Source organism: Archocentrus centrarchus, chromosome 2 (genome assembly GCF_007364275.1).
Source record: "Archocentrus centrarchus isolate MPI-CPG fArcCen1 chromosome 2, fArcCen1, whole genome shotgun sequence".
NCBI lineage: Eukaryota > Metazoa > Chordata > Actinopteri > Cichliformes > Cichlidae > Archocentrus > Archocentrus centrarchus.
In genome coordinates this window covers 12,925,416-12,943,970 of record NC_044347.1, presented here as the reverse complement: position 1 = coordinate 12,943,970, position 18,555 = coordinate 12,925,416, and the positions used below count along the sequence as shown (strand labels likewise).

The 18,555-nt window shown below is 40.7% G+C and overlaps 1 pseudogene; it reads left to right on the top strand.

The window, feature by feature from the left end:
- Positions 1–2,539: 2,539 nt before the first annotated feature.
- Positions 2,540–17,916, top strand: LOC115798680 (uncharacterized; annotated as a pseudogene).
- The last annotated feature ends 639 nt before the right edge of the window (positions 17,917–18,555 follow it).

Below are 18,555 nucleotides of genomic sequence, written 5' to 3'. Positions count from 1 at the left end.
GTTTTCTGGATCACAAACTACCAGATAGAAAGGCCACAGTTTTTCAGGCTTAGGAACTGTGTTTCTGGGACATTAATGAGCAGCACGGGTGCTCCAAAGGGGACTGTCCTGGCTCTGTTCCTTTTCACACCATATACAGCAATCTTCAAATATAATTCCTGCCACATCCAGAAATACTTGGAAGATGCCATTGTGGCGTGTCTCAGGAATGGACAAGGATCTGAATGCAGGGATCTTGTCAAAGCCTTCAGCAACTGGAATCACAAAAACCACCTCATACTGAACGCCTCTAAGATGAAGGAAATAATAGGGTAACACTTTATTTGAAGGGGTGTACATAAGACTGACATGACAATTCAAGGTTGTCTAGGTTTATACCTAGACAACCTTGACCTTGACTGGACACACTGGGAGAGATGGTGGGAAAATGCACACTAAAGACGCTGGAAGACATCCTGAGCAACTCTGATCACTCACTTTATAACTCTTCATTGAACAAAAAATATTAGTACTGCAGACTAATACCTGTTCATTGTAAATCAGAAAATTATTTGTACCCACAGCCATCAGGCTTTTCAACTCTCATACAAATAGCAGTCAGACATATGAATTACCCTCTGGGATCAATAGTTACCCTATTCTTATGTAAAGGTACAATGTCCAAAATAACTGCTGAGTAGGAAATAAAAAAGGCAGAAAAACTCAGAGCAAGGGAGCACACAGCTAAGTGGGACAACTCAGCAAAGGACAAGTGATGACTGAGACAATTTATACAAAAGGTAATGTGGGAAGTGGTAACAAGTGGGGAAACATAGCTGCACACACTTAACCAATTGAGAAATGAGGCCAAGTGACACAGAATGACAGAGGGGGGATTTCAGGACACAACATAGAGGGAGTAACACCTTAAAAGAAAAACTGTTTTCACACATGAAATTTGGACAGTTCACATACAGCACAAAGCAGGAAAATGTCTGCTTCAGACACATTCTCACAACTGGAAATAGAGTGTGATGGAACAGCCAGTACAGAGGGTGCAGGAGGCAGGATCAGTGCTGTGAAAAAACACGAATGAAGAAATACTCATAGGTTTGAACTGTGTCGCCTTATCACCCTGGCCCCTGAGTTTGACATCAGAGACAAGCTCATCCAAGCAAGTGGATGTCTACGCCACAGCAGTCAACTTGAGCCACCTCCTGATCCAAGACTATGACAAACAGCTGCAGCCAGGCCCAGAGAGAGTCTTCTCTGAGATGCACTGCAAGTATTGGATAACCAGAGGATGAGAGACCAGGCGGCACTTGTAAGTGCCAAGAGTGCCAGTGAGCCACAAGTTTCCAGGATGGCAGATTTGCCTCCTCCTAGATTGCGAGATCTTGCAAAAGTACATCTTTTTTTTTCTCCCTCCCATGTTTTTTTTTTCTCTCATGTCCCTTGTTTATTGTTGTGTTTTATTTTTCCATGTTCAGCACTTTGGTCAGTGCTTGCTGTTTTAAAATGCTCTATAAATAAATTGGCTTGGCTTGCAGGGTTCCGTAATAACATAACAATAAGGTGTCCTGTGACAAGTCTGAAAGTGAAAACCACTTTTTCATGTGTGCATCAGTCTTTCTATCTCAGTACTCTGTACAGAGACAAACACAGTACTCTTCACAAAGATAAGGAGTGTCACCAACAGGAACTATCCTACATGCACTACTAGTTTTGCTGCTTTGGTATTCAAAAATTCCTTGAGGAATATTTCCTTGTCAGACATCACACCCATAATCATACAGAACATTTTTGTCTCATCTGAACTTTCTAGAAGACATAGAAGAGAGCTATAACAGGCATTACTCAGCAGCTCAGGACCCATTTGTTCAAACCTGATTTTATACCTCTGGGGTTTTTAATACATTTCTTTATGCCTGTGGTCTTGGACTCATTTGATTCTGTAATGTGAATACCTTTCTGACGTCTGTTCACGAATGGTGGTCTATGAACAAAATTTAGGCTTTTAATTCTGACATCATACTTATTTACACTTGGTCTGTCAACCTGTAAAAAGAGTTTGCTCTGATGTTTGGATTGGAGCATGAGGATTATAACTGGAGAAAAGAAGAGTGAGGACTGAGGGAGAAAAGTGAAGGAGACGAAAAAGGGAAAAGAGGTATCTGCTCCTGATGTAACTGAGAGACACATTTTTCCATCAGTTCTCAGGAGGATGAGAGAATATCAGGGGAGGAAAGGAGAAAGCAAATATGGAAAATCATGATACAAAGGAAAAAGTAAGTGAAAGAATTTAGAAAGAGAAACTAAAGGAGGATGTAAAAAAGTGAGGCTGGAAGAGGGAGGGCAGTTCTCAGGGAGGAGGGGGGTAAAAATCGAGGATGGAGGCAACTACAAATAGATGTGGGCAGCAGATTTCGCTTCAGTGCTGCAGCTCTCACCAGGCTCTGTGTCCTCCAGCAGTACTTCCTACAGTGCCTCAGCACAACCTGCCTCCTCTTACTGCCAAATCTTTGCATCCCACATACTCTGTGAGAACTTTTCCAGAAACATGGCTGCTAATAAGTCCAAGGAGAACACAGAGCTGCAGGTCCTGAATGACCGCTTCGCTGAATACATTGTGAAGATCAAGAATCAGACGAGCAATCAGCAGGGGCCCGAACTGATATCCATCCATGACCTAATGGAGGAGAAGATGAGCGAGCTGTGGAGCCAGGTGGACACTGAAAAAATCACAACCCAGGAGCTGGAGAGATACAAAAGGAGGTGGGAGGGGCACGAAGGGGTTGAGCATGTTTTTTGGTTTGTTTTTAAAATATGTGCATGTGTTAGTGTTTGTGTGTGTTTGTGAGCGGGTTTTGTAAAGTTGGCTTTACTTGAAGAAAAAAAAATCTTCATACTGTCAACCTAACAGGGGCAGTTTTATTAACTTGTTTATTCTGAGTGTGTGGTTTAGACTTCTGCAGTGGATCTTTATAGAGCCTATGATATAACCTGTGTAAGTGGCCAATGATGTTGGCAGCGTTTATGCCATTTTATGTGTTAATTATAGTGTGCTGGGACTTTTGTTTCCCTTCTGGATCCCCACTCTTGGTTGTGGTCAGTCTTTTTGACTGACATACAAACATGTTATAAGTTTTCTACTTCTTTGTATACTCCCTCACGTCCATTCTGATAGTTTCAGCAATCTTTCTACAGAACACTGTTGAAGCATTACTTTTGTTAACATGAATGAATATTCATTGTCAACATGAATGTTATTCTTTATGTTGAGATGGTGATTATCAGTGATTGTTTCTCACTGATAAATTAAAAAACTGTGGGAAAAAAGTAGCTGGAAATGTTTAGAAGTTTCTTGAAGAAGTTTCACCTCTCATCTGAAAAACCCTAGTCTGGGTGTCCCCTGGAGATGTTTGTTGACCCATTATTGTTCATGGGCATAATCATATGCACCAAGGTGTGAAAAAAGGCCTGGATCATTACAATCGGGTGAAACCACAGTGAGACTTTGCCCCAGTCTCTCAAGTGACCTACTGAAGTCACCTGAAGAAAGGCGTGAGTGGGGGTTGAGGTGCCTTGGAAGGGAACTCACCAATGGCCCACCCATTTACAATCCTCAACCCCCACTCACACCTTTCTTCAGGTGACTTCAATAGGTAACTTGACAGAATGGGGCGAAGTCTCAGAGTGGTTTCACCTGAAATCACTCATTGTAATGACCCACCTCCTGGTAAAAGGAAGTTTTCCTTCCCACTGCTGCCAAGTACTTGTTCACAGGGGTCATTTAATTGTTGTGTTTCTCTGTAATTATTGAATGGTCTTGAGGTGGCTGCTATTTGGATTTGGCACTGTATAAATAAAATTTATCAATAAAAATTCTTTACATCTTCAACTCTGCCACCTCCAGCTTGGCCTCCTTTCTAATCCTCTTCACTTATTCACTCTTCCTCATTCTTCAACTTCCACTATTTAAGTTTTACCCCTCCCTTCACTTGTCCAAACCCATCCAAACACATCCAAACCCATCCTATAGACTACCATCCAACGCTGCCTAGCTACATTCTCCCCTGATACTACTTTGCACCGTCTTGATAATCTGCATGTTTAATTTAGCAAAAGTTTACACTGAATGCCCTTCCTGACCCCCCCGCCCAGGCTACATACAGGCTATGAGATAGGATGGATTTCCATTTTCAAATGATAGCAGTTCTTTGGACTTTTTCTGTAGGTTTCGCTTATACCAAATGAAACCACTTGCTCATTAGTGGCTGTCTGTCTAGAACAACTGTGTGTCTTACTGTCCTCCAGAATCAACGAAGAGGAAAAAAGAAGAAAAGATGCAGAAAAAAAGGTGGATGATCTTTTAACGGTATGTCCTACTTTCTCCAATAATATATAGATGCATATATATATATATATGTATATATATATACACACATTTTTTTTTTCATGGTCCCACTATAGAAACACATTTTAAAAAAATTTACTGATCCATCTATAGCAAAAAGAAAATAGTCTAATAATAACATAAAAAAATTGTAATGAATACTGGAATACTGTGGACTGGATGGCTTTGAAAAATGTGGACCAAAATACAGGTCCACTTTTGGTTGGCCTGTATTGAGATTCCAGGGATGTCTTTTTTTTTTTTTTTTCTTTTTTAACAGAAATATGAGTGGCAAAAATTGGAAGGGGTTTAAAATGTATGTATGGAGGGTTTTTTTTGGTAATTTTTAGTTTATTGAGGTCTTTTTAATGTTGCAGGGCAAGATTACCGCTGAGCTGGACTATGAGTTCCAGAAGAAACGCAATGGACTGCTAAAGCTGGAAATTAAATACCTAAAGGAAATCTATGAAAAGGTTCCTCTTTTTCTGCTTTCTTTTCCCTGCTGTATTATCAGTAAGGAAAATGCAACCATAAAGTTTCAACAATTCTGCTTCTATCATCAAAGTCAGCTTCTTGGTTCCTAATTTATGAATAATTTGTTAAATGGAAGAAGATTAGGGCCAGGCCAGCTGCCAGGGAAGGACAAAACTGGAGGAGGCCACACATGACAGATAAAGAAAATGTTTATTTAACAAAACTAAAGTAACCAAAGTTGTGTCAAACAGGGTATGCAGTGTCTGGTTGTGTTTTGTGAGCTGCTCAAAATAAACTCCAGAGAGAGGGGGGGGGGGGGGGGGGGGGGGGGGGGGGGGGGTGGTGGAAGGACTGATGCAGCATTAGTGACACCAGCAGCTTAAATCTCAGAGGCCAATCAGCTAGAACAGCCATAACCCGTTCCTCTCACAGCCTCCACAGCAGCCAGAACCCTCATAGGGTGTCACAACGTATACTGCTTATTGGATGTTAGGTCAGATGTTAGGGGGGTGTTAGGTAAGTTTTAGGAGGTTAGACTTGTTAAACTTTCAATAGACTGCTGGTGTTTAGAATACACTCGAATAAGTATTTAGTGAATGTATTCTTGTTCTTAATTTAATTCTTTGTTGCCATTCTTGTTCCCTTTGTTCATGTTAATGTCTTTGTCCTTCATGTTCTTGTTGGTCCTTCACAAAATTTACAAACCAATGGGTGACACTGTAGTGGCTGTGTACATCTTTTATATACAGGCTGTGGTAACATCCCAGATCAATTCTCCATGAGGCAACAGAACACAAGCATTATTAGCTCCTTTAAATCCATCACATTTATGAATTGCAGGAGGTAGATTTTTTCCCTAACTTCACCAAGAGCTGATAATGTTCAAAGAGAACCATGAAAAGGTTTACTCCGCTCTAAGCCTGGATATTTAATATTAAAACAGTTTACTTTTGCAGTTTAGTGCACTTAGAAATATAATTAATATAATAAAGAAATATAATTTGTCACACTCCTCCACTTCCTGTAGAAAATCCATGAGCTGCAAAGCCAGAGGCAGCAGGATGTGACTGATGGACCCACGGATGAGCTGAAGAAAGCTCTCCAAAAGATCAGGGAGCAGGAAAATAGGATCATTCTAGTCCAACAAAAGAAAAAGGTCAGAGAGATGTTTATTTTTTAACTGCAGTGTTAGAGATCAATTCTGGCACCAAGGAGTTTGAGTTGTTGTTTTTTTTTTAACTGATTCTTTAACCTTTGACCCTGGCCTATCGAGGCAGATGGAGGATATGGAGAAACAGTTCAAGAAGATGATGGGAAACCTAACAGGGTACGAAGAAGCAGTCAACAACAAGCTAGACCTGAAGAGTGAGATTGAAAACTACGAGAAGCTGCTGGAAGAAATGAAGAAAAGGTGATGTTTGCAATGAAGACAGTTTCTAAGATGAGAGATTTTATTAGCTGCTACATGGCTGCAACTTATAGTTGTTAAATTCAAAGGCTCTAATCATTGCTGGAATAACTGCCTCTGCAGTAACTTCATTTTGCTGGATGGCAGAAAAGGAAGTACAATAATTCTGTTTACTGATTAATCTGTGGATTTTTACATTTTTTTTTTTTGTCAAAAAAAACTTGGATGTAAAACCTATAATTTTTTGGACTACAGTAGTAGTGGTTGGGAATTGTGGCATTTCCGTCTCCTAATTTTTTTAAGAGATCTAACTGTATCTGGGCAAAATGGTAGTGCTGAGAAGGTTTTCAGCTAAGGTTAGCGATGCCTAGTTCGCAAAGTGCCTATGTGAGACACCATGAAGTTAAATAGGGTGGAAATCTGATGTCACTAATGTCAGTGCCAGAGGAGGACTGGAGCTCTGTGGTCACTGAATCAGTAGAGTATTGGTGGCTTTTACGCACTATATGGCACACCATATATGTACATACACAACTCTGCCTCCTGCTTTTGAAGCCATACAGTCTCTCCTGGCCCAGGACACCCTTGCAAAAGTGATTTTTAATCTGTTTTAGTTCCTGGCATTGATCATGTAAAGGACAAATATATGTAATTTAATTTACAGTTTTTCCAGCTTCATGTAAGTGGACAGTAAATAGTAGCTAAAGTTTGTTATATTGTTTTCATGAAAATAAAATGAAAATTTTATTGAAGCCAGTTAATATTATATATTGACAACTATAAAAAGTGGTACTAGTTTAACAGTTAACACTTTGTAGACCCAAATGATACAGCATAATATTACAAAGCTATTAGAATCTATTTTAAGACATTATTTAAAGAAATACAAATGAAATCAAATAAAAATTAATGGATATATTGCTACAGTGCAGTATATTCTTTGTAGAGTGTAGAGGACTGTAACCTTAAAAACTGAAATATGAGGTAATATGATCACATGAATGTATTTCTTAATTTGTGTTTCAACATTTCTCTTTCTGTCTTTGCAGGGTTGACTTGGAGGTAGACCGCAGCCCGAAAGGTATAATCAAAAATGCTGTTACATGAACTCACCATGAGAGGGCACAATTTTTTTTTTAACTCAGGACACAATCCTCAATCAGTGTGGACAGGCATTGCATTCAGATGGAGTTTACACACCTGATTTACTGTTTCAAACTTAGCACAAAAATTAGGTAAATCTGTGTTTGGCTTATTATTTCTTTGTTGTAACAATGCTTCTTGGCAATAAATCTTATAGAGTTCATTTCCCCTTAAATGGAGCCACATTTGTAAGAAAAATTCATTTGTGTGTTGAGCAGCAGAGTTGAGTATGTGGGTTGCGCCCAGGAAAAACTTGCCAAATCTTGTTTGAGCTTCTGGTATCCCAGGTGCTGACAATCATTATTGGAGGCAATCTCAATGCAGAGAGATATTGAGATGAGAGTCTGCAACCAGTGGCAATCCCATATCTCCACAGTCTGGGAGTCTGAACTCTATCCTGCAATGGCCTGATGGAATGGCCTGCCTGCAGTCCTGACCTCAACCCCACTGAGCACTTGTGAGATCAGCTTGGACATGGCTGCTGCTCAACCCACAAATGTGGCACCATTCAAAGAGAAATAAACAGGCTTTCCAGTAGTGTACAAGATTTATTGCCAAGAAGCAGAAATACAGTAATCAACCATTTCCTTACTTTAGACAACGTGACTTTAACATTAAAATGTTAGTGCCTAGACTAGACTCACAGCCACTTCATTAGGTACACATATTCAACGACTCATTAACACAAATATCTAATCACATGGCAGAAACTTTAGACATGTAGACATGGTCATAACAACAAGTTCAAACTGAGCATCAGAATGGGGAAGAAAGGTGACTTAAGTGACTTTGAATGTGGTATAGTTGTACCAGATGGGCTGGTCTGAGTATTTCCAAAACTGCTGATCTGCTGAGATGTTCACACAGAACCATCTCTGGGGTTTACAGAGAATGTTCTGAAAAAGAGAAAGTATCCAGTGAGCAGCAGTTCTCTGGATGAAAATGCCTTGTTGAGAGGAGAATGAGCAGATTGTTTCATGCTTGTGACAACCAAGGTATGCTGAAGAGCATCTCTGAATGCACAACACATCAAACCCTGAAGCAGATGGGCTACTGCCGGGAGGACCACACTGGGTGTCACTCCAGTCAGCTATAAACAGAAAATGAGGCTACAATTCACACCAAAAGTGGGCAATACAATTCTTACGGATGCTTCCAGCAGGATATAACACCATGCCACAAAGCTCAAATCCTCTCAAACTGGTTTCTTGAACATGACAGTAATTTCTCTGTACTCAAATGACCTCCACAGTCACCAGATCTCAATCTAACTGAACACCTTTGGGATGTGGTGGAACGGGAGATTGTCATTGTGGATGTGCAGCGGACAAATCTGCAGCAACTGTGTGATGCTGTCATGTCAACACGGACCAAAATCTCTGAGGAATGTTTGTAGTGTCTTGTTGAAACCACTGATTGAAATGACCCACACCTTCTTTCACACCTTGGTGCATGTGATTATGCACATGAACAACAGTGGGTCACAACCACCTCCAGGAGACTACGCCCACTGGGGTTTAAGTACCGGGGCCTCTCCACCTTTTGGTTTGAGAACTGAAGAAGCTTTTCAGATGAGAGGTGAGACTTCAAGAAACAAAAAGAAGTTCAGTCGCCCTTTTTTTTCAAGCTCCAGAGACTTCCTCTCAAATACTGCTGTTTATGATGACCACTGGATGTGATAAAAGGCATACTAACATAAATACTGATTTTATTGCAGCGGCCCCAAAGAACCCCGTGCAAAAGAGGTAAAAGTAATTTTGATATTAAATTTTATCTGCTTATTTTTTTAATTTTCTTTATGAGGAAATTTTGCTGTTTGATTTCCTTTATGACTCATTCCAGGTGTTTATTCAAGAGGTTTAAGAAAAGAAAATCTACTGCTTACTATAATCTCACTTCCGAGCCATCACCACATTACATAAAGGCTGTAAGAGTTAGGTTCCACTTGCATGTGGTACAACTCAGAGATTTGAGGTTAGCCTTGGAATTAGACAAGGTTATCCTTTAAGCCCATTCCCGTTTCTTCTTGTCACACAAATTATGGCAGTGCATATTAAAAAAGATAAATTTCAGGGTATCCTAACCTTAGAAAGAGAATTTAAGTTATCACCACTGTCTGATGACACTGCAATTTTTTTTATTTCATGATGTGAGTAAGGCAGTTGCAGGACTTTTCCTCAGTTTCAGGGCTGAAAAAGAATCTGAATAAATCTATCTTGTTCCCTCTCAAAGATTACAATCTGTCAGAAATTAATGGCATACCTGTTAAAAATAAAGTTACATATTTGAGAGTGATCACTGAATATTCAGTCAGAATGTTCTGGACTGATTTAAAACACTACATTTGATAGAAAACTGGACAAATAATTCAACCTATAGTATGTTTTGAGGATAAAAACATGGACAAAGACTTCACTTACTATATTCAACTTGTGGTGCTCCCGGGAAAATTTCATATTCATAAAACCAGATGGACAGACTCCAACCCCGATATTAAGCACTTCTGTCCAGAACATCTGCAATAGAGCACCACAGTTAACTGGAGAATAAAAAAGCAATTAAAACAAATTATATTTTGGACAAATTTCATGTTAATCAGTAACTCTGTAATATATTTACTTCATATTGTTATTTTATTATTTTTGTATTCCTCTAATTTTATCTCTTTTTATGTATCCCTGGCATTAAGATGTTCTGTACTTTTTTGCTTGTTCCAAAAAAAAAAAAAAAAGAACCTCACGTCCTCTCAAATACGATTAACAAGTACCACTAGATGGTGCTAAAAGGCATACTAAAGTAAACATTCTCATTCTATTGCAGGGATCCAGAGAAACCCAATGACACAAAGGTAATGAATTAAGAAATAAAATACTTTATATATCAAATTTTATCTGTTTATTTTTTTAAAAATGTGCTTTATGGGAAAATTTTGTTTCGTTTTCTTTGTTTGTCTTAAGAAAAGAAAACCTAGGTTAATTAAATCTCATCAAATACATACCACTCTCCTTAGGTCTGTGTTTGAAGGTGTTTATTCCAAAAATGTGCTGAATTAAAAGAATAATATTTTTATTTAGGAAAATTTGATTGTATACAATGAATTATTGCTATTTCAGGGAAGACTTTTCTCTGTAGTAATTGAATGAATAAATGTTTATTCAATGAGAGTCTCATTGAAGTGAGAAACTTTACAAAAACTGGACTGGAGAACAAGAAACAATCACCGGCAGAACAACACCACCACAATGAAAAAATCATTAAAAATATGGGCTAAAAATGTTCTTCAGATTGATCTAAACACTTTGTTAAAGACAGTCATTTCTACTTTTGGATCTGCATGATGTCACATAGAGCAGAAATCCATATCATGTTCACTCAGAAAAAAAAAAAAGCCCCACCCACTTGCTCTTAGTTAAAAAAGCTTACTTTATGGCTCAGTCAGAGTAAAAATAGGATGACAAGCTCCTTATGACTATGAAAAATAGTCTAGCCCAGTGATTGCATTGAATTTTTTTCCCATTCAGCAACTAATTGCAAGTAGTTACAGGGACCAACTGGTTTAGATTACACAGGCCACCTGGTGGGAGGCAGCCTGTCTCCAAACAGTTGCAGTCCAGCTCAAACTGACAGCAATGAATCTCAAACAGATTCCTGAAAGTTTGCAAATAATTACCATCTAATTTATAAATGTCTTGCCAACACGTTACAGTCAGTCAGAGTTAATCTCAATGAGCACAACTTATCTGCATCACGTATCTTTGAAACAGAGGACATGAACAACGTGCTCAAACAGTGAGGTCAGCTGACTGCCTGAATATACTGAATTCTTTCTTCCCTGATGGTGCGGGCATATTACAAGATGACAGTGGCAGGACTCATCAGGTTCAAACTGAGAAAGTGGGGTTCAGGGACCATGACACATAATTTTTATGACCCCAGACTTTAATCAGCAGTCTGACTGATCTTGGAGAAAAAAATAATGCAGCTGTGGACAGAAATACTGCGCGAGTTTATCAAAATTAAGCAATGGTGAATCTGTGCTGTCGTCAACATTAATAGCAGTCAAATAAAATATTAGAGCATGTCACTTTTTTTTTTTTTTTTAACCTTTTTTTTTTGGGCTGGGCAGTGTATACAATTCAGAGCCTGATTTATACATTATTATTCCTATTATTATTATTATCCAACTATTATTCCTAAAACACGACAAATACTAACATTTTACATACATTAGCAAATTTTTAGTAAGATTATGGAAAGGTAAATAACCAAAAAAATTGGTATTTTTAACTTCTATTTATCCAAAGTTCAGATCTCCAGCATATGGAAATTGTCACATATTCAGATAGAAAACAGCACATTAGCATGTTTAGACATAATATTTCAGAAAACCCGTCATGCAAATAAAGATTACTTTAATGTCAGTAATCATCTGTTGAAGTGATTGCTGGTATTTAAGAATATTTTCTGTGTTTACCTGGAATGTCTTACTTTAATCTTATTGTCACTGCTGTTGTAGTTTCCATGGATTTGGGACAGAGTGTTGACTCAATTTGAAATAACTCGCGTTCATTCAGACAGAGAAGCTGTGATAAAGCACCTCTTTTATGTCTCTGTGTCATATTTCTCTCTTTCAGTAACACTGAAAAGCTAACATAACAACCTGCAGGAGATAAGAAGAGAAGAAGAAGCAAACACACACACACACACACACACACACACACACACACACACACACACACACACACACACACACACACACACACACACCTATCTGAGACAGGAACATGAAGAAAATAAAGAAACAAAGAAAAATAAACCAAGAAATTAGACTTTACACACATCTTTATGTCCTGTACTTTTAAGTTACTACAGAATATGAATTTGAAGCAGAAGTTCATCAGAAAGGAATTGGACCCTGAATTAGATAAGCAGTAGAAAATTGATGGATGAATATTATAAACCTGCTTCTATCAGTGCCTCTATGGCATTCTTAGTTCTTCTTTGTTTGTTTTTTTAATTGAATGACAAAAGACATCTCACTGTTCAGCAAAATGAGGAGTAGAAGCAGGTTTGACCTTTGACCTGGGGGTGGAGGCATCTTTTCAGGAACTGAATCCGCAGCTCCAGCTAAGACTAATATGATTTTTATACATGTTTAAATGTAAATACCCATATTTAAAAATGTTCATGAATATGTGAAGAATCATATTTTGGTTTAAGGTTTACTAACGCATGATTTTCTTGGTTTGTTCCTTCTATGCAGCACAATACAGTTAGACCACTTTTCTTTGGGTAATAATGGTGAAGGGGTGCTTCTGAACTTGTTTTGGGTTTTTAGGTACTTCCCTGTTCCAACAATAAATAAGTTAAAGTAACATAAAATGTTAGACACTAAGTAATGCTTAAGTATTGTGTTAAAGTGACATTGTAACTGCAATGTGGTCATGCTAGGCTAACGGACTTCTTGCTAGTGGGTAAAGTGAGCTTCAAGTGCAGTAGTCGTGCTAATGAAGCACAATGCTGTTTGTTACAGTAAATTAATGGGTTAATAGGTACATAAAGGGTTAATTAGTCAGTAAGACTAGTTCTATACATGCTGTTGCTATAAGAGGAGTCATAAAGACAGTAATTCATGTATATGTTTCAATTATGGGGATTGCATTAGTTTATAGTAAATTGGTGTTGCAAGTGTTGTGACTGCAATACTGGAAGAAATGTGGGGCTACCATGGCCATGAGATTGACTTCCTTGTGCTTCAGTTTCTATGTAATGACATTCGCTGAAGTTACTTCTGCACTTCCTGATAATGTATTAACATCTGTCACCCTACACTATGCAGCAAGTTGCTGGTTATCATGGGAAGTATTTGATATGTTTGTGTTTCCTTGCGTAAGGACACAGAATAAATCCTACAGTTAAGCTATAAACAAGCTTATGTTGTATGCCTCTTTATTTTAATATACAGAACTGCCGGACTCAGAACTACACCCCTCCCTGACATCCGAGCGGTAGTGAAACACAAAAAAAGTGCAACACAAATTAGAAATCCAGAACATTCGCCTTCAAAGTAAAAGTTATGCCTGCAGCAGGAAGGTGCGACTTTTACTTTGTAGCATATGTTCTGCATTTCTGATTTGTATTGCACTTTTCCCAGTTTCACTACTTTAGTATGTGTTTGAAGACGAGAGCTGGAAACCACGGCAACCTAAAAAATCGGAAGGAGGTTTTCAGTACAGTACCGTGTAGCTGTCTGTGATTAATTTTACGCTAGTGACTGGTCGTGGAATACACATTTTCCCCCAGCAGCTGGTGGTTACCAGGGCTGACCGACTTGGGTGACTGTGGCTTTAGCAACTGATTTCACAGCAACTGCCTGCAACCTTCAGCAATCACTTGCAACCACTCAGGGAATACACATTTTCCTTCACAATCAGTGATATCAGCTATGCAACAGTTTTCTCCGACAAAGAGTCGAGACATCCTCAGGAAATGCTTGAAGATGGGGAAGATCAGAGGCTGTGCTTCTGGCAGTAAACCATCTGTTCTGAAACCAAACCGAAGGTCACGACCCTTCTCACTGAGGAATTGACAGTCTGCCCATTCAGGCTGCTCAGCAGTCTGTAAAAGAGCATCCACACAGGAAGTGATTCACTCATAGATTATGACTTTATCACTGTTGGTTGCAAGTACATATTCCAGACTCCAGATGACTAGATAACCCTTTAATTTATTTAACCACGCCATCACATTGATCAGTGGTATTCTTTGCTCTTATTGGTGGGTAATAGCAGAAAAGTTTAAGGACCTGCCCACTTCATGTTGCCAGTGGTTCTTTTCCTAACTTCACTCAAATGACACCACGTCTGTCTGTGGCAGACCTGTCGAGCTGTGTACAGGGCCCCGCCCCTCATCCTAACACAGCTGACCAGTTCCTCCCAGTGTTGCCAACTTGGCGACTTTGTCGTTAGATTTAGCGGTTTTTCAGACCCCCCTAGGGAGTTTTTTTTCCAAAAAGCGACTAGTGACAAATTTAGCAAGTTTTTGCGGTGATGTCAGTGACTTTTGGAGAGTTTTTTTGTTAACCTGAAATCCTCCGCTAGCGCCGTGTTTTGTGTACATACAGCCTTCGTACTGCGTCCGTTCAGATGCTTTGGCATCGCCCGGACCCCCAATAGTACCTGGCTGTTGGTATGTACTATTTTATATATTTCTGTATCTTTTCTGTTTACATTTTAATAGCACGGCTGTGAGTCTTTTGTTATGGAGGAAAAAACATTAATTTATTTGAGGAGCATTATTATTTAAATATGCCAGTGGTTTATTTTTTTAGCAATTTCTCATGTGCATCTACAGCTGAATGTTAATAAAAGTGTCTGTGTGACATTTGGGACATGTAGCTTTGACTCAGAAGTGCCTTTTTGTTTATTCCTTTGGGAAGAAAAAATATCAAGATATGTTTCGTATATCGCCATTATGGTAAAAAATATTGAGATATTATTTTGTCCATATTCCCCAGCCCTAGTAGTTCTAAACATATTTAGGGTCTTTTTTTCTTCACTTTTTGTCTCTCCAAAGGTGTTATTCCTCTCTCCTACAGCCTCGATTGCAACTACATGCAAATAACCAATTATGCAAATTAGGTGATTACGTCATATAGTGACTTCTGGCGACTTTTAGGACAGCCAGTAGCTACTTTCCTTACTGAGGAGTTGACAACAGTGGCTCCTCCCTACTCATTCTTGCTTTCTTCCCCCGAGAAACTACATCCAGCTCCCTCAGTGCATCCAGTCTAGCTTGGTTAGCTGTTTAACAGTTCTCAGGTGTCCCGTAGAGGAGTACGTCACAGTTTTCAGTCTGGATTGTGCTGAGCAAGTCCTTCGAAAACAGTGTACTTGTACTTATAGATCTTTGGACAGTGATTGCTTTGTGGTGAGCTGCTCCAGCAGTTGCCTGGTTTTTTGTTAGTGGGGTAGCCATTGTGTGTGTAACTTGGGCTAATGTGTTACAGCAAGCTTTTCAGTGTCTGGCTAGCATTAATTTGCTAACCTGACCCATTATTTTGTTAGCTGAATCAACTGGTAGAGCTCAGCTAACGTGTCATGACAAGCTGACTCTCATGGCGACTAGCTTGGACTTAACCCCATTGCTAGCACTAGCTAAGAACAGGCTAGTGTGTTACGTCAAGCCTCGTGTAGCTCACTGTCACCCCCTTTCCGACTACTATGGCTACGGCTCCTACCCTGCCAATGGGTCAGAACCAAAGGCCAAAGAGGCTGTATCCCGCCCATGCCCCACATCAAGTGGTGCCTCCATTCCAGGCATTCCAATGTGCATAGCTTGTATGGGTGCTAAACATGCACAGACTTCTCTGGTGGACCCACAGGGTTGCGCCCACTGTGCCTTGATGCCAGAGAAAGTCCTGGAAAGGAGGCTGAGAGTAGCCAGAACCCCTGCCTGTCAGCCACTAATGCTACGATTGATATCCATCAGTCACGAGCCACAACAAGCTGGGCGGACATGATGGAGAAAGTGTCCCCGGTTATGCCCCAGTCATTTGGCCTCGGTAATATCTGTGGTGCATTTGGAGCTGCTTATGATTTTCAGTGTTGGTCACATCCCTACGTCTGTGCCCTTGCCGCCATCTCGGTCGCAGTGTAAAAATAACACCGTCATGTATCGCGGCTCTCAAGCCTTGGAAGAACCCAGGAGCTCTCGTGGCAGGAGTACCTCTGGGGGAGGTGTCATCCAGGATGACTCTGACCATGGATGCATCCCTGTTAGGGTGGGGCGCAACCATGACGGGGAGGGCAGAAAATCATGTTTGGTTCCGGAGGCTGGCTCGGGCTCACATCAGTGTACTGGAGCTCCACGCAGTGTGCTTAACTCTAATGCATTTTCTGCTGTATCTCCGGGGGTAACATGTTTTAGTGAAAACGGACAAATGCACTGTAGTTGCTTATATCAACTTCCAGGGTGGTACTCATTCCCTACAGCTGCACAGGGCCAGGGAAATAATTGTGTGAAGCAGCACAAAAATACCTCTCCCTTTGAGCAACTCACATGCCAGGTATTTTGAACAGGGAGCTGGATCTTCTGTCCAAAGGGAACCCACTGTTCAGACTTTGGAGACTTCACCCACAGGTGGTGGAGCAGAAATGGCAGAGGTACAGCCGGGCTGCTGTAGATCTCTTTGGCTCGCAGGAAAACACACATTGCCCACTGTTTTTCTCCCTGTCAGACCCAGACACCCCACTGGTCATGGATACTCTGGCCCATCCATGCTGTATGTTTTTCCACCTCTCAACCTTATCTCCCCAACCTCAGAGTGAGGGATCAGGGGCTGTCGCTAATTTTAATAGCTCCACGGTGGCCATCAAAACACTGGATAGCAGAAATAATTCAGCTCCTGGTGGACGAACCATGGCCGCTCCCACCCGCCGGGACCTTCTGTTTCAGGTGAGGGAGATATATCATCCTTACCCAGACCGGGTGGCTCTCTGGGCCTGGCCCGTGAAAGACTGAATTTGAATGCTGCAGGCCTGAAGGTTACTGACACCATTCAGAAGGCAAGAGCTTCCTCTACACATACTCTTTACAGTGGTAAATAGCGTGTTTTTGAAGAGTGGTGCTATGAAAGGCAGGTAATCCCTTTTCAGTGCTCTGTGGCAGAGGTGCTGTGTTTTCTTCAGGATTTGCTAGAGTAAAATAGTTTTCTACAATAAAGGTCTATTTGACAGCTATTGGCATGTGGGATTGGGTGATAAACCTATGTATGCCGCTTCATGAAGGGGGTGCGCTGTAAGCTCCCAGTCTCAAGGCCACTTGTCCCATTATGGGATATGTCACTCGTCTTGGATGCACACTCCCGCCACCCCTTCGAGCCGATCAAGGCGGTGGGGCTGAAGTTTCTCTCACGTAAAACCGCTCTACTGTTGGCTCTAACTACAGCCAAGCAAGTGAGTTTAAGGCTTTGTCTATTCGCTCCTCTTGTTTGCAGTTGGCCCCTGGTCTTACTAAAGCTCGCCTGAGGACAAACCCAGCCTTTGTCCCTAAGGTGATGGAGTCATCATATAGGTGCCCGACAGTAAAACCAATGACATTTCATCCACCTCTATTTTCCTCTGTAGAGGAGCACAGGCTTATCACCTCGTGCCCTGTGCAGGCATTTGGGATATATGTGGACAGAACAACTGGGTTCAGAAAATCAAATCAGCTGTTTGTTTCCTGGGCCCCCCTCACAAGGGCAGGCCCTTGTCCTGCCAGAGGCTATCACATTGGATTGTAGAGGCAATAACTCTGGCCTATAGCTGTAAGGGTGCTCAGCCCCCTTTGGGGCTCCGAGCTCATTCTACTAGGGGTATAGCCACATCTTGGGCTTTGTTCAAAGGTCCAGGATATCTGTGCAGCAGCAAGTTCGGCTACACCACACACATTTGTGCTGTTTTATAGGCTGGATGTTGCACAGTCATCCCTGGCTCAGGCAGTCCTAGAGTCTAATGCCTCAGGTCCAAGCTGAGATCCTGAGCAGTACTGGAGCATAGCTTTGGGAGGGCTGGCGCAATCCGGGACCAGACTCCAATAGTGAAACACAGAGCGAAGTTAGAAAAAGAACACTTGGTTACTTAACGTAATCTCTGGTTCTTTGATAACAGAGTGAGGTGTTTCCCCATCATTCCCCTCCTTGCTTGGACACTGTTAACACTAACAGTGCATGGAAAGAAAATCTGCTTAGAATGAATAGGGAGGAGCTGGTCAGCCATGTTAGGATGAGAGGTAAGGCCCTGAGCACGGCTCAACAGGTCTGTCACCAACAGACGTGGTCTCATTGGAAGCTTGTGTAGTTGGTCACGCCAAAGCAATTCCCATAGTGAAACACCTCACTCTGTTATCAAAGAACCAGTGATTACATTAAGTAACCAAACATTATTTAAACACCAGTGGTGGACTACAAGTTAAAGGAAGCTTGTATAGAAACAAAGACATCCACAGTATTTTTATAGTGAGGGCTTCTCTTAAGTTGCTCATCCTTTGGACCCAGGACTTCAGCACCACAGTAATAATGCAAATAGATCTTCAAGCTTCTTGCATGAGCAGCAGCATTTGTTTTGTTCCTTAAGTTAAGCATCATGTTTTTGTCCTATCAGGAGCATTATGA